The sequence below is a fragment of the Stenella coeruleoalba genome (genome assembly GCF_951394435.1).
Source record: "Stenella coeruleoalba genome assembly, chromosome: 11".
NCBI classification, from domain to species: domain Eukaryota; kingdom Metazoa; phylum Chordata; class Mammalia; order Artiodactyla; family Delphinidae; genus Stenella; species Stenella coeruleoalba.
Window position 1 is genome coordinate 65,997,340 of NC_137157.1, and position 23,071 is coordinate 66,020,410.

Sequence of the window (23,071 nt, forward strand, 5' to 3'; positions counted from 1 at the left end):
AACCAAGACTGCGGGGTGGCCCGGAGGCAGAGCTTCATCACTCGGGGCTGTTGGCTGGACAACGACGTGGGCGGGGTGGGGGGAGGGGCTGCAAGGACCCGCTGGTAGAAGAGTAGACACCGACGGCAGGAAGAGTAGTCAGGAGCGTGAAGAAATTGACCGGAAGAGAAACTATAAGATTAAAGAGTCAGTGACTTTAAAAAACAGCGTGAAAGGTATTTTTGAGGTAAAATAAAAGATTTGACGACCCGACGGAGAAGGAACTGACAATGGCACGCACGTTCAGTATCGCACGCTCCGACATATTCTTGAATGAATCATCACATGTCACTATCTAACCATCAAGTGGATCCGGATCAAGTTTAATTTTTTTGTTGTGGTAATTAAGACACGGGGATATGCCTAAGCTTGATGAGTCACGTGGGAAACCTCTCCAAGGCCTTTTACAAATGCCCACCCGGAGGGAAAAAAGAGGTGGGCTTACAAGTTATGGCCACTTCAGCCTCCTCTCAAGATGTAATTCAGGCGGGCAACGCTGCTGGGTGAAAATTCAATACACAGCCAAACAACATATCAACACTCTTTTCAATATCAGATTACCATAAAGATAGGATAGCAAATGCCGCGCAAACCCCCTCACGTCCCGGTCCCCAAGACCCTTCTTCATTGTCTTCAGTAGTTTAGCCCGTACAGCCGCCAAAGCAGGGCGGACTCCAGCGTGCCACGCATGGCGCATGCGCAGGACCCGAGACTTGGGAGGAGAGCTGAGGTTCTGAGGATGTTTCCCAGAAGCCCGGGCCACTCGCTACCGGCCTCCCTCTCGCTCGCAGGCCGCGTGACGTGACTCCGCCCGTCACGTTCCTCTGTCGCAAACGGTGGTTTGCCAGCGCCCCCTTGCGGTCCGGTTGAGCGCTGCGGCCGTGCACGCAGGGCCAGAGCGAGCGAGTAGGGCAAGCGCGGAGGGTCCCGCCGCCGCCGCCGCCGCCGCCGCCGCCGCCGGCGTCACCGTAGCGCGCCGACCTGTGGTGGCGCGGCTGAGTGGATAGGAGCGGAGCGGGGGGTGAGGGGGAAGAGGACGCGCGGAGCGGGGAGGGAGGAGGCCAGACGAGGCGGGGGGAGGGGGAGCAGCGGTGGCGCAAGCCGCGCGGAGCCGCGCAGCCCGGGTCCGCTCCCTGCTCCGCCGCTGCCACCCGCCCCAGGCAGCAGAGCCGGCGCCCCAGCGGCCCCCGGAACACCTCAAAGCGAACGAAGGAGTCCATGTTGGGGAACTTGGCGGCGGCGTGACGGGGACCTAGGGACTTGCAGTGGGGCCGCCGCCGCCGGAGCCAGCGCCTCGATCTCAGTCGGAGGTAAACACGGGCCGACCCTGGGGGTGGACGGGCGCGGGCAGCTGTCGGGGGAGGGTGGGGGTTACGGGCCGGCGCAGAGCCGGTGAGCGGGCCCGGGGCGACGGGAGGGCGGACAAAGTTTCGGAATCCGCGCGGCCCAGGCGGCGTTCTGCGCACGGAGGAAAGTTGAAGCCGCTTCTCGAAGCGGGGAAAGCTGCGGCGGGGAGGGCCCCCCCTTCCCTCTCGCCACCCCACGAGGGCGGCCCCGTTTCGGCCGCCGCCGCCTAGCTGTCGGTACCCCGTCCCATTTCCTCCTTGTGGCCTACCCGCCTCCCGCCGCCTCCGCCGGCGCAGCCCGTACCCGCCCAGGGGTCCTGGGGGAGTGGGTTGAGGCTAGAGGCTCAGCTACAGGGTCGCTACACGTCCACCCCCTCCCTCCGGGGAAACGTGTCCTTCTGGGCTTCCGGGCGCTCCCTGACCCCCGCGCCCGCTTGACTCGGGAGACTTTGCTTTTGTCAATAGCGTCCAAGCCAGCTTGTGAAACCAAACTTTACTGCGCCGTGACCTCTCGGAGTGCGCGACTAGGGAAGTGCCGGCGCTTCTGTGCATCCGCGTTTACCCCATGCCCTGAATTTCAAACTCTTCTCCCACCGCCGATTTTTAAACCAATTTCCTGGACTGACAACAAAAGGGCCGGGAGATCTAAACTTAGCTGCACCAGTCGCCCCTCCTCAGATACTAGGAATTTTGAACCGTTGAAGTCAAATCTTAGAGGTGGCTGGCCGTCTTGCTCCCCATTTTGAAAAATTGTTCTAAAAGTAAGCGCCTGATTTAGAGTAGTTGATTAAAACATTCAGACTCGAACGCGGAATTTTAAAATATCCTCAAAGTATTTCTGTACCGCATTACATAAAGTGTCTACGAGGTGAGCGTTTTCCATTCATTTTGGATTGCATTTTAACATCTTTGTCATACTGCTAGTGAACTAAGATTTTTAGGCAAAACTGACCAAAACGTTTTTAATGTAATGCTTTGGCTTAGTAGATGCTGTTCTAAAATTTTCCCAATTTGGGAAATTCACTGAATATTGGAAAGAGCATGTTTAATAGATGCATTTCTTTCATTTTAAGAGAGAAGCTAATTCATACATGTGACCACTTACCTCAGTAGCAAGGTATTGATGTACATTCTTAAATAACTGGTCGTTTTTGTGTTTTATTGGTATTAAAATTTTGATATGTAATCAGGTCTTTTTCCAGACTGTTCCTTTCTCTTTCCTGTTTCTTTGGCAGTTGGCTTAATCATTTCACTTTTTTTGCTCTTGGCTAAGAGCTTCAGTAAAAAGTTTGTGGGACTTTTGTTTTTGTTGTTTAAGTTACTGCGCAGAAGAAATGAAACTGTCTTTGGATTTCTTTTGTCTTATACTATCCTATCAAAGATAATCTGAATTTACTTTGTATTTTGTTTATGCATTATGAAGGTTTTTTAAAAAAATTAGAAATTCTTATTGTAACTGCATTTTTTCACTGTATTATTTTTTGGTGCTTGCAAGTATAGTAATAATCATTCCATTTTACATTCAGATAGTGACCTTTTTGCCTGATAATTTGAGTACATCTTAAGTTTTTGGCTGGGTAAGATTTGGATATCTGCTTACTCTAAGTGTATTCATGCTGTAAAGACACTCTTCACTATGTTAAGGGGGAAAAGAACTGTGGAAGAAAATGGAAAATTGTTCCTAAATATGCTGCCTGAAACATATGTCATGGAGAAATTTTTAAGGGAAATTTTTTTGTATGCCTTTAGGCAGTGGTAACGGGGTTCTTGGGTTAAGATTGAAACTTTTCAGAGATCATTCAGCTTCCCCATAATTCTTTGGGGACTAACCAATACTTTAAGCAATTTTCTTTAAAAGTAAGCAGTTTTCTTTAAAAGCTGTGCTGTTAATCAGAGATAGGATGAATCAATGCTGCTACATGATGTTGATTCATCAGTAGCATCTTTTAGTAATAAGAGAGTGCAGAATTATCCTACTCATCTACCTAATACAGAACTTTTTTTTTTTTCTTAGTTTCATCAGTGAGAAATAGTTGTAAAACCTTACTAAGGAGAGTGGCAGGCATAAAAGTAATAAAGAATCAGCCCTAGAATAATTTTCATTGTAACTTCCTTTTAGTAAGCTCTACCATCATTTGCCCTTGTCTTTTCGTGATGTAAGTTGGATCTTGACTTACCTTGCCCAGTGAAATAATCTTTTCTTTTTTAAATTAATTTATTTTATTTTTGGCTGCGTTGGGTTTTCATTGCTGCTCACAGGCTTTCTCTAGTTGTGGCGAGTAGGGGCTACTCTTAACTGCGGTGCGCGGGCTTCTCAATGCGGTGGCTTCTCTTGTTGCAGGGCATGGGCTCTAGGTGCGCGGGCTTCAGTAGTTGTGGCACGCGGGCTCAGTAGTTGCGGCTTGCGGGCTCTAGAATGCAGGCTCAGTAGTTGTGGCGCACGGGCTTAGTTGCTCCGCGGCATGTGGGATCTTCCCAGACCAGGGCTCAAACCCACATCCCCTGCATTGGCAGGCGGATTCTTAACCACTGCGCCACCAGGGAAGCCCCAGTGAAATAATCTTAATTGTATCCTCTGTCCTGAAGAGTAAGTTAATAGCTTTGTATCTTATCTTGCATCCCAGGGCTAACTTTTAGTAGCATTGACTAGAGCCTAGAGTTAAAATACCCTTTATCATTTTATTGCTGTTCCCAAGACTCATCTTTGCATTGTTGTGGTCCTTGCTTTTCTTATTTAAAGCCGTGGCTTTGTAATTCCTAGTACTTAAGCACATAAAAGTTCAATATAAAATTTAAAAACAGCATTGTCATCTCTCACAAAATAATGTCCTAAAAGGTTTCACCATGACCTTTCTTCACCTAGAATCTTTAACACTCAACAGCCAGAGTGATCCTGATAAAATATATCAGATCATGTCACTTCTCTTCTCAAATGGCTTCCCTTCTCAGTAGTAGTAAAATCCATAATCCTTATTATGGTCTCCCAGGCTCTGAGCCTTTTGAGTCTCTTCATCCTCTCTGACTTCATTACTTCACTCTTTCTGTAGCCACACTTCTACTCTACTACTGAAGTGTTCTTTGATTACTCCGTAAAACACAGGCCCTCCTCCCACATTTCTTAGCCCTTTTTAAGCCAGATTTTTCTCCATAGCACTTAACACTTTCCAAGATACTGTAGAATTTGCTAACCTAAGTTTATTATATTTTTTTCTTTACTCAAATGCAAGTTCTGTGAGAATTGGGTTTGTGAGTTTGGGTCACTGTTTTGTCCCCAAACACTGAACAATGTCTGACGCACAGTAGATACTTAACAAATACGTAATGAATTAACATGCTTTCAGCTAGAAAACATTGAAAATAGTAATTGTGGTTTGAAACTTGAGACTATGCAAGTCTCATTCTTTTGCATAAACTGCTAATATAACTTGGAAAAAAGAGATGCTAAAATGGAGTCACAGTGGTCTCTTAACATTAAAAAAAAAAAGAAAAAAGTTTGTTGGAGGAATGTGAGCGCCCAAAGAATACTGTGAAGGTCAGAGAGGAGGTGAGTGTGGTATTACAGAAACCAAAGGAAGAGAGTATTTCAAGGGGAGAGTAGTCAGTAGTCAAGTGATGATGAGAGTTGAATAAGGTCAGAGCTGAAAGATTTTTCTTTGGGGAATCCCCTAGCAGTCCAGTGGTTAGCCCTCCACGCTCTCACTGCTGAGGGCCCGGGTTCGATCCCTGGTCCGGGAACTAAAGTCCCACAAGCTGCCTGGCATGGCCAAAAAAAAAAAAAAAAAAGATTTTTGTTTACGTTTAACAACATGGAGCTCATTGGGTTTTTGAACAAGCAGAATAGTAAACTTATTTTTAAACCAATGCTCTAGTAATTGCATAACTAGATCTAAAAGTACTGGGATCAAAGATTAAGAAATTATCTACTCACATTACAGAAGAGACCTAATGTTTATCAGATATTTACTGTGTGCCAAACACTCTGTTCTAGACATTTTGCATGAATTTTCATTTGATATTTTCAGCAGCCTTGCAGTATTGGTTGTATTTAATCCATTTTACAGAAAGGAGTCTGAGGCTCTGGAGAAGTTAAGAAGTCAGATGACTTGCTAAGTGTCAGAGCACTTGCAGAGAATCTATACCCAAGTCCATCTGACTCTTTGGCCTTTAGTTAGTCGTTACGTCAGTTGACCTCCCAAACTCTGCATCAGTGTTGTCTAGTAGTAGAACTTGCTGTGATGATGCAAGTGTTCTGTATCTCTGCTGCCCAATATAGTAGCTGATAGTAACTGTAGTAGATAGTGGCTGTTGAAAACTTGAAATGTAGCCAGTGCAGTCGGGGAACAGAATAGTGGTACTGTGTTGGACAGTGCAGATATAGATCAAAAGAATCCCATGAATAATAAAGGAGAGTCTTTTCTTATGAGAGATGGAAACACATATTCCTCATTTGAAAGGAGTACTGTTTTGCTTATATTCTAGTTTTAGATGCTGTAAATGAATATTTGTAAGTAATCTTCTTTTCCTTTTTTTTTTTTTAAACAATCTCAAACTTTCAGAAAAGTTCCAAGTGCAATGCAAAGAACTTTTCCCCCAAAGCTATTTGAGAGTAAGTTGCAGATGCAGGCTCATCACCCCAAACAAGGACAAGGACTTTCTTTCTGTTACATAAACAATATTAAAATTAGGAAATTAACCTTGCTATATTACTACCATATAACCCTCAAACCTCATCCAAGTTTTGCCAGTTTTCACAGTAATTTCCACTATAACAAAATGATCCAGTTCAGAATTTTGTGTTGCATTCATTTAATTGTAATGTCCTTCAACCTAGAACAATTCCTTAGCCTTTTATTGATTTTCATGACCTTGACACTTGGAAAGATTACAGGTCAGTTTTGTTGTAAACTTTCTCTCGATTTGGATTTGTCTGATACTTCTTCATGATTGGATTCAGATTGTGCATTTCTTGGTAGGAGTATCACAGTGATGATACTGTTTTCTCATGGCATCCTATCAGATGGCATAATAACAGTTTCTGTTTGTCCCCTTACTGATGATGTGCACTTTGATCTCTTAATTAAGGTGAAGTCTCCTAAGCTTCTTCACTGGCAAGTATTTTTCCTGTCTTAGTAATTAATAAGTACTTTGTGGGGAAGTATTTTGAGACCATATTAAGCCCATTCCTTATCAAACTTGCTATTTGTTGATGTTCAAATTGTCCCAGCTTTGGCCAGGGACCAAAAGCCCCTTTAAGCTAGTTTCTGTATTCTTTTGACTTGCTTTGAGCACTTCCTTACTTTTTGATACAAGAAAATGTTCCAGGCTCACCTTAAACTTTCCTTGCCACAGCCCTGGAATCAACCATTTCTCCAAGGAGTGGTTTCTTTTAGTGGAGAAAGGAATTTAGAAACCAAGATTTGAGCGCTGTATTTATGTCTCCATCTATATGTAAAAAACCATGAGTTGGTACCAGTTTCTCCAATTTCAGTACACAGTGTTTGCTTTAGTTTTCTCCTTCTCAAAATTTGTAACTACTTTCTTTTAAAAGGAATAGCCTAGCTCCCATTATCATCCTTAGTGTATTTACTTAGATGATCAATCCCTGGTATGTAACCAGTTTCCCAGTGCCACTGCTGCTTTCTCCCCTGTCTTGCATAACATTTTCACTTTGGCTCTGACACCTTGTGCCAGGATGCATTCCTCATTCCAGGCTTCTCTTATACCTCATGCAGAGCATCTTGCCATTCTGCTTGAGTTCTAGTACCTCACTCTGGGTTCTTTCACCATCCCTCATGAGGACACCTTGGTCACAGAGTTGGGTTCCCACAAATCCAGGAAGAATAGCAGCATACAGACATGTTCTTTTAAGGATTATAGTTACTTGTTTCTACAAAAGATTATTACACCAAAAGTTATAGTGAAAATTAATGACCAGATATGTTCTCAACTTTTAATTTAACCCCCCTTGAGATTCTCACATCTCTTAGTGATAAGACTGATCTTCCTCCTCATTTTTCCTTAGAGTTCTCCGATATACTTTTGAGAGAGTCTTCTTAATGTAATTTTAGTAGTAAGGTAAAAATTAGTTGAGTTCTTTTGTATATAGGTTTTGGAGTCAATCAGACCTGGCTTTGAATGCTGATTGTCCCATATACTACTGACTGTCACCTTTCCTAGGTGACTTAATCAATGTCCCAGTTTCCTCACCTATTTTACTTTTAAGTAACATTTACCTGAGTCCAGTGGTAATAGCTGCTAACTCCATCTCTATCTTTCATCCCCTTAAGTTAGCTCTGTTTAGTGAGTGATTTTCAAGCCTTTTTAGCAGTGTTCTAGTATTGAATCTTGGTGGTGTTTTAATTCTTAGAATGTACTGTGGTATGTGTTTTGAGGGTTAAATGTGCAAAGGTGTGCCAGAGTATTCAGTTCATTTCCTGATATAAAGTAGGCATTCTCTCTACCTTTAGTTCTGTGCTACAGGTTTGTTGATATCTGTGTGTCTATTAGGTCTGGGGATGAAACATGGCCTTTGCTCTTGGGGAGCTTAGTCCTAATCAGGCCTTCTTTATTGCTCCCCAGTGTTGTTTGTATTTTGTCCTAACTAGTTTTCCATAGCTTCCTCGCTTTCCCCCCTTTCTGCTGCTGGATTATTTTCAAAACTCCCAATTTAAACATCTCAGAAGCTACTCTCAAAATAGATAAGTGAGAGAGAGGTGGATTTTTCCTTAGTGATTCTCTACTTTTTACAAAACACAATTTAAGTCCTACCTTGGACTTAAACTTTAAGTCCCTTTACATTCTGGCCCATAATTATGTCTTTGCCCTTATCTTCTATTAGTTTCCTAAATGAATTCTTTCTGACTAAATTAGTCCTGAAAAGTGACCTGTACCTCACATTTGGCACTTAGCATATGCTATTTTGTTGTTCATCTTTTGTATCCTATTTTTGCACTTCCACTTTTTGAAAGGATATAGTATCTTAATCTGCCTTTGTAGTCCAATGCCAGCCCCAATACCCTAATCATAGTAGTAGTTCAGCAGCTTAAAGTAAACAGAAACAGAAATATAAACATTAAAAAGAGCAGCCACAGCAACATTGCTTTGAAAATTCTCTGGGATCAGTGAAACAGCTTACAAATGATACATGATTTGTTAACATAAATATTTTGTATGCCTGGATGGCCTGTCAGGAAAACTGTTTCTTTAAACTACTGTTCTAACTGGGGATAAAATAGTAATAACTTAAAATTTTGTAAGCTGTCATTTACCTGAAAACCTTATCATAGAAAAGCCTTCTTCAGGGGCTTCCCTGGTGGTGCAGTGGTTAAGAATCTGCCTGCCAATGCAGGGGACACGGATTTGAGCCCTGGTCTGGGAAGATCCCACATGCCGCGGAGCACCTAAGCCCATGCACCACAACTCCTAAGCCTGCACTCTAGAGCCCTCGAGCCACAACTACTGAAGCCCATGCATCACAACTACTGAAGCCCGCGCGCCTAGAGCCTGTGCTCCGCAACAAGAGAAGCCACCACAATGAGAAGCTCGCACACTGCAACGAAGAGTAGCCCCTGCTCACCACAACTAGAGAAAGCCCGCGTGCAGCAACGAAGACCCAATGCAGCCAAAAATAAATAAATGAATGAATTTATTAAGGGGGAGAAAAAGGCTTCAGATAGGACAGCTTTAATGATTTAGGCCATATTTCTTTAGGAACTGTTGTACATGTCCAGTTACTTGGATGTAAACATGAGTAATATGAGGAAGATGCATGAAACAAAATATCTTTATTGTTTCAAAACTGCTACAGAATTAGATAAAACTGAAACAGAACATGAAGGAGAAACAAATTCAATCAAGCCCTTAAAAGAAGTTTATAGTATGTTTCATATTAATGTAACCATTCCAACTTTCTTTGATTATTACTTGCATGATGTAATTTTTTCCCATACTTTTATTTCCGTACTTTTATTTACTATGTCCTTATGTTTAAAGTGAGTTTCTCCCCCCACCCCACCCCATGATGTCATGATTCCCTCCTGGCTGTTCCTAAAGGCAGCCATGGAGCTCAATAAAATTTACTTTCCTGGAAAAAGAAAATAAAGTGAATTTCTTGCAGACAGCATGTCAGTCTTTTTAACAATCCAATCTGACAATCTCTTAATTGATGTATTTAGATTATTTGCATTTAATGTAATTATTGATATGGTATGCTCCTTTGTTCCCCATTTACTGCCTTTTTTTTCATTCTTATCCTAGGGCTTTTTTTTTTTTTTTTTAACATATACATATATCTATTCTTTTTCAGAGTCTTTTCCCACATAGGTTATTACAGAGTATTGAGTAGAGTTCCTTGTGCTATACAGTAGGTCTTCGTTGATTATCTGTTTTATATACAGTAGTATGTATATGTTAACCCCAACTTCCTAATTTATCCTTTCCCCACCCCCAACCTTTCCCCTTTGGTAACCATAAGTTTGTTTTCTGAGTCTGTGAGTCTGTTTCTGTTTTGTAAATATGTTCATTTGTATCATTTTTTAGGATTCCACATATAAGTGATATCATATATGTCTTTCTCTGTCTGACTTCACTTAGTATGATAATCTCTAGGTCCATCCATGTTGCTGCAAATGGCATTATTTCATTCTTTTTTAATGGCTGAGTAATATTTCATTGTATACATGTACCACGTCTTCTTTATTCATTCCTCTGTCAATGGACATTAGGTGCGTCTATGTCTTGGCTGTTGTAAATAGTGCTGCAGTGAACATTGGGGTTTATGTATCTTTTTGAATTATGGTTTTCTCTGGATATATGCCCAGGGGTGCGATTGCTGGATTGTATGGCAGCTCTATTTTTAGTTTCTTAAGGAATCTTATACTGTTCTCCATAGTGGCTATACCAATTTACATTCCTACCAACAGTGTAGGAGGGTTCCCTTTTCTCCACACCCTCTCCTGTTTGTAGACTTTTTGCTGATGGGCATTCTGGCCAGTGTGAGGTCATTGTAGTTTTAATTTGCATTTTTCTAATACTTAGCGATGTTGAGCATCTTTTCATGTGCCAATTGGCCATCTGTATGTCTTTGGAGAAATGTCTGTTTAGATCTTCTGCCCATTTTTTGATTGGGTTGTTTTCTTGATATTGAGCTGCAAGAGCTGTTTGTATATTTTGTAGATTAATCCCTTGCTGGTTGCATCTTTTGCAAATATTTTCTCCCATTCTGTGTGTTGTCTTTTTGTTTTGTTTATGGTTTCCTTTGCTGTGCAAAAGCTTTTAAGTTTAATTGGGTCCCATTTGTTTATTTTTGTTTTTACGTTCATTACTCTAGAAGGTGGATCCAAGTAAGTCAGTCTTTTTAACAATCCAATCTGACAATCTCTTAATTGGTATATTTAGATTATTTACATTTAATGTAATTATTGATATGATATGTTCCTTTGTTCCCCATTTACTGCCTTTTTTGGACTAGGTGAATATATTTTAGTATTCTACTTTAAATTTATCTTTGGCCCTTCTTTTGGGCTGCATCTCTTTGCATTATTTTTTAGTGGTTGCTTGAGATCTTCTCTTGACAACTTGAAATGTGCCTAGTTTGAAGTGTGCAGTAAGTATAAAATACACACTAGATTTAAAAGATTTACTACCACAAAAATAATATAAAATGTCTCATTTAATATATTTTTTATTGATTATATGTTGCAGTATTAATATTTGGACATTATAGGGTTAGTAAAATTTACTGAATTGATTTTATCTGTTTTAACTTTTAAAATATGGCTACTAGAAAATTTAAAATTACATATGCAGCTCACATTATATTTCTGTTGCACAGTACTGCTCTAGGGATCATAATATATATGCCAGAGGATTTACTTAGAATTCATATTTACTGGTTGAAGTAAATGTAGAAGCCCTATAATTCTCCAGTGACATCTATCTTATGTTGTTATATGTATTAACACGTATACATGCAATGAAAACCCCATTAGACAATTATGCAATTTTTGCTTTCAATAATCATACACTTTTTAAAAGGACTTTAGAGAAGAAAAAGTAGTTTCTTAAATATTCCTAAATAGTTACTATTTTGTTGTTGCTCTTTGTTAATGAAACTTCAGTTTTCTCTCGTGTCATTTTTCTTCAGCCTGAAGCACTTCCTTTAGCCTGTCTTTTAAAGTAGCCCTGCTGGTGATAAATTTTCTTAGTTTTTCTTCACTGAAATATCTTCTCCATTTTCATTTCATTTTTCTTTTGAGTTAGTCTTATTTGATGTACACAAAACTGTCAGTTTTTAAATTTGTGCCTTTCACCAAGTTAGGGAGGTTTTTTGGACATTATTTCTTCAAATATGTTTTCCTGTTCCAATCTCTTTCTCCTTTTTCTGGACATGATTAGAACTTTGGATATTGTCCATAGGACCCTGAGACTCTTCATTTTCCTTCAGTCTTTTATATCTCTATTCTTCAAATTAGATCACTTCTATTGTATCTTCACATTCACTGACTCATTCCTTTGCATTTCCATCCTGTTGTTGAGATCTTATTTCAGACATTGTGTTTTTCACTTCTGAAATTTCCTTTTTTTTTTTAATATAGTTACTATTTATCTGCTGAGAACCTCTGTCTTCCTATTCATTTCTAAAGTGTTACTTTCTTCCCCATGGAGCATAACTTATTTATATATTTAGCTTAAAATCATGCCTGACAAATGTGTTGGGTAAATATTATCTAAGGTTATTATACATATTAATAAATCATTCATTCAAAGCTGTTTATTGGGCAGTCATTTGAAGGCATGGTGCTGGATCCTGGGTTATATAGTGAATAAGGCAGATCACAGCTTAACAATTTTGTAGTCATTTGAGTCATTAAGGGTGTTACTGCTTCTCACTGTTCGAATATTTTTAATATTTAGTGACTTGGATTAATATTTGTTTTATTTTCTGGCAAAAGGCTGGTGAGTTCCAATCCTACTACTTACCACTGGCTTTGCGACCTTGGACAAGCTACTTAATTTCACTGTATGTAAAATGGAGATACCTTCTTCAAAAAATACTCTAACAGTTAAATGAGATAACTTATGATATATCAGAAAGTAATGGCTAGACCAGGACCAGATGGCTTCACAGGCGAATTCTATCAAACATTTAGAGAAGAGCTAACACCTTTCCTTCTCAAACTCTTCCAAAATATAGCGGAGGGAGGAACACTACTGAACTCATTCTACAAGGCCACCGTCACCCTGATACCAAAACCAGACAAAGGTGTCACAAAAAAAAAACTACAGGCCAATATCACTGATGAACATAGAGACAAAATTCCTCAATAAAATACTAACAAACAGAATCCAACAGTACATTAAAAGGATCATACACCATGATCAAGTGGGGTTTATCCCAGGGATGCAAGGATTCTACAGTATATGCAAATCATTCAATGTGATACACCATTTTAACAAATTGAAGGATAAAAACCATATGATAATCTCAATAGATGCAGAAAAAGTTTTTGACAAAATTCAACACCCATTTATGAAAAAAAACCTCCAAAAAGTAGGCATAGAGGGAACCTACCTCAACATAATAAAGGCCATATATGACAAACCCACAGCCAACATCGTTCTCAGTGGTGAAAAACTGAAACCATTTCCTCTAAGATCAGGAACAAGACAAGGTTGCCAACTCTTACTGCTATTATTCAACATAGTTTTGGAAGTTTTAGCCACAGCAATCAGAGAAAAAGAAATAAAAGGAATCCATATTGGAAAAGAAGTAAAACTGTCTACTGTTTGCAGATGACATGATGCTATACATAGAGAATCCTAAAGATGCTACCAGAAAACTACTAGCGCTAATCAATGAATTTGGTAAAGTAGCAAGATACAAAATTAATGCACAGAAATCTCTTGTATTCCTATGCATTAACGATGAAAAATCTGAAAGAGAAATTAAGGAAACACTCCTATTTACCGTTGCAACGAGAAGTATCACATACCTAGGGAGACAAAAGACCTGTAACGCAGAAAACTATAAGATACTGATGAAAGAAATTAAAGGTGATACAAACAGATGGAGAGATATACCATGTTCTGGGATTGGAAGAATCAACATTGTGAAAATGACTGTACTACCTAAAGCAATCTACAGATTCAGTGCAATCCCTATCAAATTACCAATGGTATTTTTCACAGAAATAGAACAAAAAATTTCACAATTTGTATGGAAACACAAAAGATCCCGAATAGCCAATGCAGTCTTAAGAAAGAAAAACGAAGCTGGAGGAATCAGGCTTCCTGACTTCAGACTATACTACAAAGCTACAGTAATCAAGACAGTATGGTACTGGCACAAAAACAGAAATATAGATCAGTGGAACAGGGTAGAAAGTCCAGTGATACATCCATGCACATATGGCCACCTTATCTTTGATAAAGGAGGCAAGAATATACAATGGAGAAAAGACAGTCTCTTCAATAAGTGGTGCTAGGAAAAATGGACAGATACATGTGAAAGAATGAAATTAGAACACTCCCTAACACCATACACAAAAATAAACTCAAAATGGATTAAAGACCTAAATGTAAGGCCAGACACTGTAAAACTCTTAGAGGAAAACATAGGCAGAACACTCCATGACATAAATCGCAGCAAGATCCTTTTTGACCCACCTCCTAGAGTAAGGGAAATAAAAACAAAAATAAGCAAGTGGGACCTAATAAAACTTAAAAGCTTTTATACAGCAAAGGAAACTATAAACGATGAAAAGACAGCCCTCAGAATGGGAGAAGATATTTGCAAATGAAGCAACTGACAAAGGATTAATCTCCAAAATATACAAAGCAGCTCATGCAGCTCAATATCAAAAAAACAAACAACCCAATCCAAAAATGGACCTAAATAGACTTTTCTCCAAAGAAGGTATACAGATTGCCAACAAACACATGAAAGCGTGTTCAACATCACTAATCATTAGAGAAATGCAAATCAAAACCACAATGAGGTATCACCTCACACTGGTCAGAATGGCAATCATCAAAAAATCTACAAACAATAAATGCTGGAGAGGGTGTGGAGAAAGGGAATCCTCTTGCACTGTTGGTGGGAATGTAAATTGATGCAGCCACTATGGAGAATAGTATGGAGGTTCCTTAAAAAACTAAAAACAGAACTACCATATGACCCAGCAATCCCACTACTGGGCATATACCCTGAGAAAACCATAATTCAAAAAGAGACATGTACCACAATGTTCATTGCAGCTCTATTTACAATAGCCAGGACATGGAAGCAACCTAAGTGTCCATTGACAGGTGAATGGATAAAGAAGATGTGGCACATATATAAATGGAATATTAGGCATAAAATGAAACAAAATTGAAATATTTGTAGTTAGGTGACTGGACCTAGAGTCTCATACAGAGTGAAGTAAGTCAGAAAGAGAAAAAAAAATACCATATGCTAAAACATATATATGGAATCTAAAAAAAAAAAGTGGCTCTGATGAACCTAGGGGCAGGACAGGAATAAAGACGCACACGTAGAGAATGGACTTGAGGACACAGGGAGGGGGAAGGGTAAGCTGGGACAAAGAGAGTGGCATGGACCTATATACACTACCAAATGTAAAATAGATAGCTAGTGGGAAGCAGCTGCATAGCACAGGGAGATAAGCGAGGTGCTTTGTGACCACCTAGAGGGGAGGGGTAGGGAGGGTGGGAGGGAGGGAGACGCAAGAGGGAGGGGATATGGGGACATATATATACATAAAGCTGATTCGCTTTGTTATACAGCAGAAACTAACACACATTGTAAAGCAATTAATAGTGTTAAAAAAAAAAAAAGGGAAAGTAATGGCTAGAAACAGTGTGAAAATCACAGCCAAAAGTCCAGTTCTTGGGGCATTTGAAGCCCCAATAATAAGATTAAATTTCGGAGAGGATCGCAGTATCTGCCCATGCCTGATGCTAGCATGAAAAAGTGTTGTTTTTTTTTGTTTTTTGCTTTTTTTAAAAGTAAGTAAGTTTTCATGGTATGTAATAACATTTCTAGGTTAGAATAGTAGTGTATCATAGGAGTAGGATTGTGAAATGCCTCTTTAAATTATGTGTGAAAAATTCATTTGAGAACACATTCATCATATACTTACATAACATAATAAAATTGTGTTTATCTCTGAGCTAGCTACCTAGGTTGAGTTTAAGAAATTCTGATAATAGGTATAGCTAGAGTAAAGAGAGAGTGGATGTCCTGTGTACTATACAAAACAGTTGCTCCCCCCTCCCCCCGTATTAGTTTCACTATAGCAACTTGCACAATTTGGAAGGGATTAGTACAAAGGAAGTGACATTTCTTGAGGAACCACTCAATTAGTACAAAGGAAGTGACATTTCTTGAGGAACCACTCAAAGAATGACATTTAACATCTGTGCATAAAAGAGACTGATTTCTAGAGTTGAAATTCTATAATGTAAAGTTTTTAAAATCTTGTTTAAACAGAACAGAGCAATATTTCAGAAGCAATGTTTTGAACCTTGTCCTTTCCCCCCCACTGCTATAGATGAAATTCATTTCCATTCCTCTGTAACAAGCATTTGTGTACATTATTTTGTGTTTCCTCTCCTTTAATTCTTAGGATTTGTTTGTTTATTTGCGAATGTTTCCTGTGCCTTACATAATTTTCCCATCTCCTTTTTTGGGAGGTAGGTAGACAGGGATTACCATTTAAATTCAGGAATCTGTCTAAGGTAGATTAAAGGTTAAATTAAAGAAATGGTCTATAGTTTTCCTGTTTGGGGTTAGAAGAAAAGTATAAAAAGACTCCAGTTCTTTCTCTGCTTCCTTGCTTCCTTCCAGGATCCCCTTTCCTCTTGGGTATTCTGCCCAGATATGAGGGTACATTGCTCTTGATCCCAAGGGCTCCTGTAGTCCTCTTGGGAGGTTTGTTGTGAGGTGAGTCTCTTAACACCTCATTGTTCTTTTTGCTTTTTTGTCTCTAGTAGGCATAAGGTTTAATCTTCTAAATGTAAACTCTACTTTTCCAGACTTGTAACTCTTGCCTTCAGCAGACCTGTAATAAATGTTGAGGAATGGGTGATGGAAAGAAACAAAAATGTAAGAGCTTCAGGTTTGCCTTTATCATTTAAATTAGTGCTTTAGTAAATGGGGTTGAGAACATGGAGGTGAGAATCTCAAGGACAAATGAAGATTACATAATCACTTCCTTCTTCTATTCCCTCCTCCATACCTTAGGCAGGGGTGGGATTTATTAGAGAAGAATTGCGTAAATATATATTGAAATTATTAGAGTACATATAACATGCTGCTGTTCTATAATTGTTTCTCATTTGGAGAAACAGTGGAAGCCTGTCATATAATTATGGTATCTTTATCTAACTCTTTATGGTTAAACTATCCAAGCATGTAGAAGGCACTCATTTTTCTTTTTAAATTAAAGTACTGCATTGTAGGAATATTCTTCTCATAGAGTGGACAACTGTCACATAAGAGTAACCCAACGGGAAGCCATCTATAGTGCCTGTCTTCCCCCATACAATGAAAAACCTGCTAGCTCTATACCATCACTAGGGTCTTAGAACGGATCTCTTTTTATAGTTCTGTCTTAGAATTTAGTGGGGTTGTGAAGTTGTGTCTGTTGCTTTTAATCTCTGTGTCTCCCCAAGCAATAGGTATGTGTTGTCTGTGAGACCTTTCAGTGCTACAGAAATACAGGAACCCTCAGATACCTCCTCTCAAGCTCAAATGTGGTGATGTAATTTGGGTGGTCTCTGTGTTGATGATAAAGACTGAGAGTATGAGTGAAGTCGTCAGTGAAAAAGTACCTTTGTTGAGAAAGTTGGTTTATATTCTAGCCCATGATTGCTCTCTCATGTCAGTCTTTACTTTTAAAAACATTTTAACATTTATTAACATATAATAAAATTGACCTTTTTGGGGTATGTAGTTCTGTGAACTTTAATACATGTTTAGATTTTTATTACTACCACCAGAGTCAGGATTCAGAATGGTTCCCAGAAAACTGCCTTGTGCTATCTTTGTAGTCTAACCTTCCCCTGACACAGGCAGCCACTGATAACGGTTCTTCATTACTACAGTTTTGACTTTTTGAGAATGTCCTATAAATGCAATTATGTATCAGTAGTAGGTAATCTTTTGAGACTGGCTTCTTTCACTCAATATATTGCCTTTAAGATTCATGTAAGTTGTTGAGTGAAACACCAGTTCATTTCTTTTCGTGGCTGAGTAGTATTCCACTGTGTGGATGAACGTATCATAGATTGTTTATTTTGATGAAATCTAGTATATCAGTTTATTCTTTTCTTGTACTGTTTTTGTCTGGTTTTGGTATCATGGTAATGCTGGATTCATAAAATGAATTGGGAAGTATTTATCTTCCAAACTCTGGAAGTGATTGTGTTATTGAAATGTTTAGTAAAATTCACCAGGGAAATTGTCTGGGGCTGGAGGTTTCTTTTTTGGAAGACTTTTAACTACAAATGCAGTTTCTTTAAATAATACTGGGGCTATTCAGTGCTATTCTACTTAATTAGTCTTGCTAGAGGTTTCAGTTTTATTGATCTTTTCAAAGGATGAGCTTTTGGTTTTATTGATTTTTTTTCTTGTTTTTCTGTTTTCAGTTTCATTGATTTTACATTTGTTCTTTAAGGATAATTTCACTAGCTTGAAGATTTTAGGTTTTTAAAGTTCTTTTCCATTTTAAACTAAGAATGTTGTTTCACTTCCTTCTGGCCTGTGTTGTTTCTAATGAGAAATCAGTAGTTATTCAAATCATTAACCTATCTTCCCCACATAAGTAATGTATTGTTATTTCAATCTACTTGTAAGATTTTTTTTCCTTTGTAATTTTCAGCAGTTTGTGGTGTGTCCAGGAATGAATTTCATTGGAACTATCCTGTGTGAGGTTTATGAGCTCCTTGAATGTAGAGGTTTATGTCTTTCAACAAATTTGGGGAGTTTCCAGCCATTATTTCTTATTATTACTCTCCTTTCCTCCCCTTCTTGAGCTTTTGACAAGAATGTTAAGGTTTTGGCATTGATTCACAGTTTCCTGAGGCACTAATGATTTTTTTCTTTTTCTATGTTTTTCTCTCTGTTGTTTAGATTGGGTAATTTCCTTTGCTCTGTCTTCCAAGTTCACTGACTTTCCATTTGGCTATTGAGTCTGTGCAGTGTATTTTCTATTTCAGTTATTACGTTTTTCAGTTCTAAAATTTCCATTTGGTGGCACTTTATTTCTTTGCTGTGATTTTCTAGCTTTCCATTTGTTTCAAGAGTATTTGATTTTACTTGTTGGAACATTTTTATTACCTGCTTTAAATCTTTGTCAGAAAATTCACCCAGTGCTGTAATATCTGTGTCTTCATGGTGTTGGTTTCTGTGGGTTGTCTTTTCCCACGAGTGTTTGAGATTTTCCTGGTTCTGTGTATGCCAAGTAATTTTGGACATTTTGAACAACTTAACAGGTTACTGTCTCAAGCTCTTTCCTCTCTGTTATATATCCATGGTATTTTCTAGATCCCTAGAACACCCCCCCCCCACCCCCACCCCACACACACTTTTCTGTCTTCTGGCTAGAAAGCTCAGTCTTCGTTTACACCACTGTGCTGTATACTTTCCACAGTTGCATATGGAGCCGAATGACAGGAAGACGGGAGAAAAATCAATGAGATTAGCCCAGAGTTTTTCAGTCAGCGAGTATGGTACCTTTCCCTTAGAGTTTTAGGCTTCTGCTGACCCTGCTGCTGTCACTGTTGCACCTATCGCCACCACAGGATTGCTTGGGAACTGGGGCATGGGGAATGAAGAACAGAAAGAAAAAAAAAAGATTTCCTTCACTCTTGAGTATTGGGAGGCCCCTTTCCTACTCCTTGGGCAGAGCTAGATGGCTTTTCTTAGAGTGCTAGCCTGTGCACCGCGCGCGCTCGCTCTCGCTTGCTCTCCCTCTCGCTCTCGCTCTCGCTCTCTCTCTCACTAGTGGTCACTTTATAGGTTTCAGGCTCCATGAAGCCCAGGCTGGAGGGAAAATTGATGGGGAAGAAATTATAAACGCACTACCAGTTTGATAATATATCAGATTTTGGGCTCTTCCCCAATCTACCTGTTATTGCTTACCTTTTAATTTTCAGTTAGCTGCTCCATTTATTCTGTCTAGGTTTTATAGTTTCATTCAGTGAGATTAACAAGGTAGAATGTGCTTATTCCATTTTACACAGAATGGAAACTTCCCAGTCTCACTTATTATCTGTTTTAGAATGTCATGGCAACTTGAATCTCCTTATTTTGTAGTTAAATATGGTTTCTCAATTATATCTTATTTTTTTCAACATATATGTGATCCTGCCATGTATAACAGTGCAAGTTTTGTCAAGGACATGATGCTACATTAAGTGTAGAAGGAAATGGGAACATTAATTTTTCTTTTAGAGTAATAGCATAGTTTTCATGAACTCTTACCAAAATTATATTACATTTGAAAAACTGTTTTCCTATTTTCAATTTAATCTATTTTCTCTGCCTGAGGATTTCTGGCTTGCCTTTCACTTTGGAAATGTTTTAGTTTTTATTCATTTTAACCTTTTCTAAAAATGATTCATTTCAATAATTAGGTTATTGCTCATCATAGAGCGTAGTATGAGGTGACATCCTTCATATTAGTGGAGCCTTTTGGCACTCACTTCCTGTTGCAGACACTGTAAGAATGTTAGAGACATTCTGAAGGCATAGCTTTACTTCCTGGATCGATATATGAAGCTGGTTTTATTATAAGACCTATAAATGTGGGTGACTTCAGGTTCTTTATTTTCAGTTTACCTGGTAAGCTACAAGACATAGGATTATCTGTTCATCAGTGAATGGTGCTGAGAAAACAAGCCTTTTTTTGGATATAGGTCTAGAATGAAGGAGTTGAATATGAAAAGATTCCTCGAAATTGCTACTGTTGATCAACTGCTGACAAGCAACCAAATTACTGATAACCCTGTCAAAAACTGAACTAGATAGAAAGTACTTCCAGGGCCTGATATGCAATAGTAACTGGAAGCAGAGCATGTGTCTTAGTCTGTTTGGGTTGCTATAACAAAATACCAAAACTGCGTGGCTTGTAAAGAACGAAATTGGGACTTCCCTATAAGGCCAGCTGGCCCGAGGCAGGGGAACACAATCAGATTCACGGGTTGCATCAGACCGAAACTCTCCGGACCACCCAGTTCCAGGAACTGACCTGGGGACTTTGAACCCGGCCCAGCCTTCCCGCCTTTCGAGGGGCGGGACTAACGGTCCCCCAGGATACCCGAAAAGACCACCAAATAAGGAATACCCTGTGCCCTCCCAGATTCACCACACCCCTTTCCCTTCTTCCCCTATAAAATCTTGCCCAACCCTCGCCCGGGTGCGACTTCTCTGGCCCCTTTCTCTCGGACAAGTGAACCTCGCCCAGGAGCGCTCCCTAATAAAGCTCACTTAAAGCTTTCCTCTGTTTCGCGGTGCCGTTTGTTAAGATCCGACCTTACAGTCCCTGGTGGTGCAGTGGTTAAGAATCCACCTGCCCATGCAGGGGACACAGGTTCGAGCCCTGTTCTGGGAAGCTGCCACGGAGCAACTAAACCTGTGCACCGCAACTACTGAGCCTGCACTCTAGAGCCTGCGAGCCACAACTACAGAGCCCGCATGCCTAGAGCCCGTGCTCCACAACAAGAGAAGCCTCCGCAGTGGGAAGCACGTGCACTGCAACAAAGAGTAGCCCCCGCTCACTGCAACTAGAGAAAGCCTGCGCACAGCAACGAAGACCCAACACAGCCAAAAATGAATAAATTAAAAAAAAAAAGAATGAAATTATTTCTAGAGGCTAAAAGTTCAGGATCAGGGTGCTACCATGATTGGGTGAGGGCCCTCTTCCAGTCAGACTTTCCCTTGAATCATCACGTGGTGGAAGGGATTAGGGATCTTTTTGGAGTGTCTTTTATAAGGCACTAATCCCTTTCATGAGGGCTCCACCCTCTTAACTTAAGTACATCCCAAAGGCCCCCCTTACTAATAATGCCACATCACCTTTAGGGATAAGGATTTCACCATGAATTTTGGGGGCATATAAACATTAAGACCATAGCAGCATGTAAATGAATCCAATAAAACAAAAATTGATTGAGTTTTCAGTTTTACTGTTGGTTGGTATTTATAAAGTTGGGGTGAAATTCAAAGTATTGGCAGGAATGAAAATTTTGTTGCTGTTTTTGTAAATAGATATCCTAATTTGTTGGTTCTCCATTGAATTATTTTCTGATTAAGAGTTTTATTTTTTTATTATTTATTTATTTTTTTAAGAAGATGTTGGGGGTAGGAGTTTATTAATTTATTTTTGCTGTGTTGGGTCTTTGTTTCTGTGCGAGGGCTTTCTCTAGTTGTGGCAAGCGGGGGCCACTCTTCATCACGGTGCATGGGCCTCTCACTATCACGGCCTCTCTTGTTGCGGAGCACAGGCTCCAGACGCGCAGGCTCAGTAGTTGTGGCTCACAGGCCGAGTTGCTCCGCAGCATGTGGGACCCTCCCAGACAAGGGCTCGAACCCGTGTCCCCTGCATTAGCAGGCAGATTCTCAACCACTGCGCCACCAGGGAAGCCAAAGAGTTTTATTTTTAACTAAAAAAATTTGATGTTGAAAAAATATGTAACTTGTGATCATGAGTAGAGAGATTGGTGTGTTGAAGGGCAAACACTTTGTTTATTAAAGACCTGTAAATTATTTTTTTAATTCATTACATTCAGTTAGATATTAACATACTCAGATCATTGTATGAAAATGTACTATGTTATAAAATTTGAAGAAAGAGAAAAGATACTTTTCTCCACCTATATGTCTAAACATTAGTCTGAAAAGCTTTTTCTGGGGATAAAACTTTATTGCGTGGGATCAGGTACAGTGTGTGTTTCATGTTTGCCTAATGGTCACTCCCATAGAGGAAGTGTAAAATAGTCAGAATCACCTTACCTGTTTGCATATATCCTTCGTTTGTTTTAAAAATTAAAATCCTCACTATCATGTTCAAGTTGACAATCCCATTTTTGAGTCCTTTAAGGATGGAAATGCTATAATGGTACAGAATAGTTGGGTGGGGGTAGAAAAATACATTTTAAATATACTTGGTCTTCATTGGGAAGCCTTTTTTTGCAAAGGCGTATGTTGCAAGGATACATCAGTGCTCACTGTGTGCTTCTATAATATCCTGTGCTTACCACCATTACAGCATCTGCTATACTCTGTTGTTACTGATTTTTGTTTTTGTTTTTATCAGATGTGTCAGTGCTTAAGGTCTAGTGGTACCTAGAAAATATGGAGCACTGACTAAATATTTAATAAATAAATAAATAGAAAATATGGAGTACTGACTAAATATTTAATAAATAGAGAGAGAGAGGGAGGGAGGGAGAGAGAGAGAAAGAGAAAGAGAAGGAGAGAAAGAGGCAGGCTGTAGAAATGTGGGGAGTCTGGTGTGGGGCCGGTTGAAAAAGAAGAGAAAAAAAAGAGAAAAGTGATTACTGGCTAAGGATACTAAAATCTGGAGTTCAGGAAGTAATTGAAATACTAGTAGTTGAATTTCTGGGCTCTTTAAATATCTTTTTGTATATCTTTTTCTAAATTGCTTTCTTAGGTGGTA

The 23,071-nt window shown here is 39.5% G+C and overlaps 1 protein-coding gene across 7 annotated transcripts in view; it reads left to right on the forward strand.

The window, feature by feature from the left end:
- Window positions 1–1,082: 1,082 nt before the first annotated feature.
- SCAF11 (SR-related CTD associated factor 11) overlaps window positions 1,083–23,071 on the forward strand; it is a 73,373-nt gene continuing 51,384 nt past the window's right edge. For all 7 annotated transcript variants that reach the window (XM_079938578.1, XM_079938577.1, XM_079938580.1 and 4 more), the window contains exon 1: window positions 1,083–1,349. The gene's annotated coding sequence lies outside the window, so the exon portion shown is untranslated. The remainder of the gene's footprint in view (window positions 1,350–23,071) is intronic.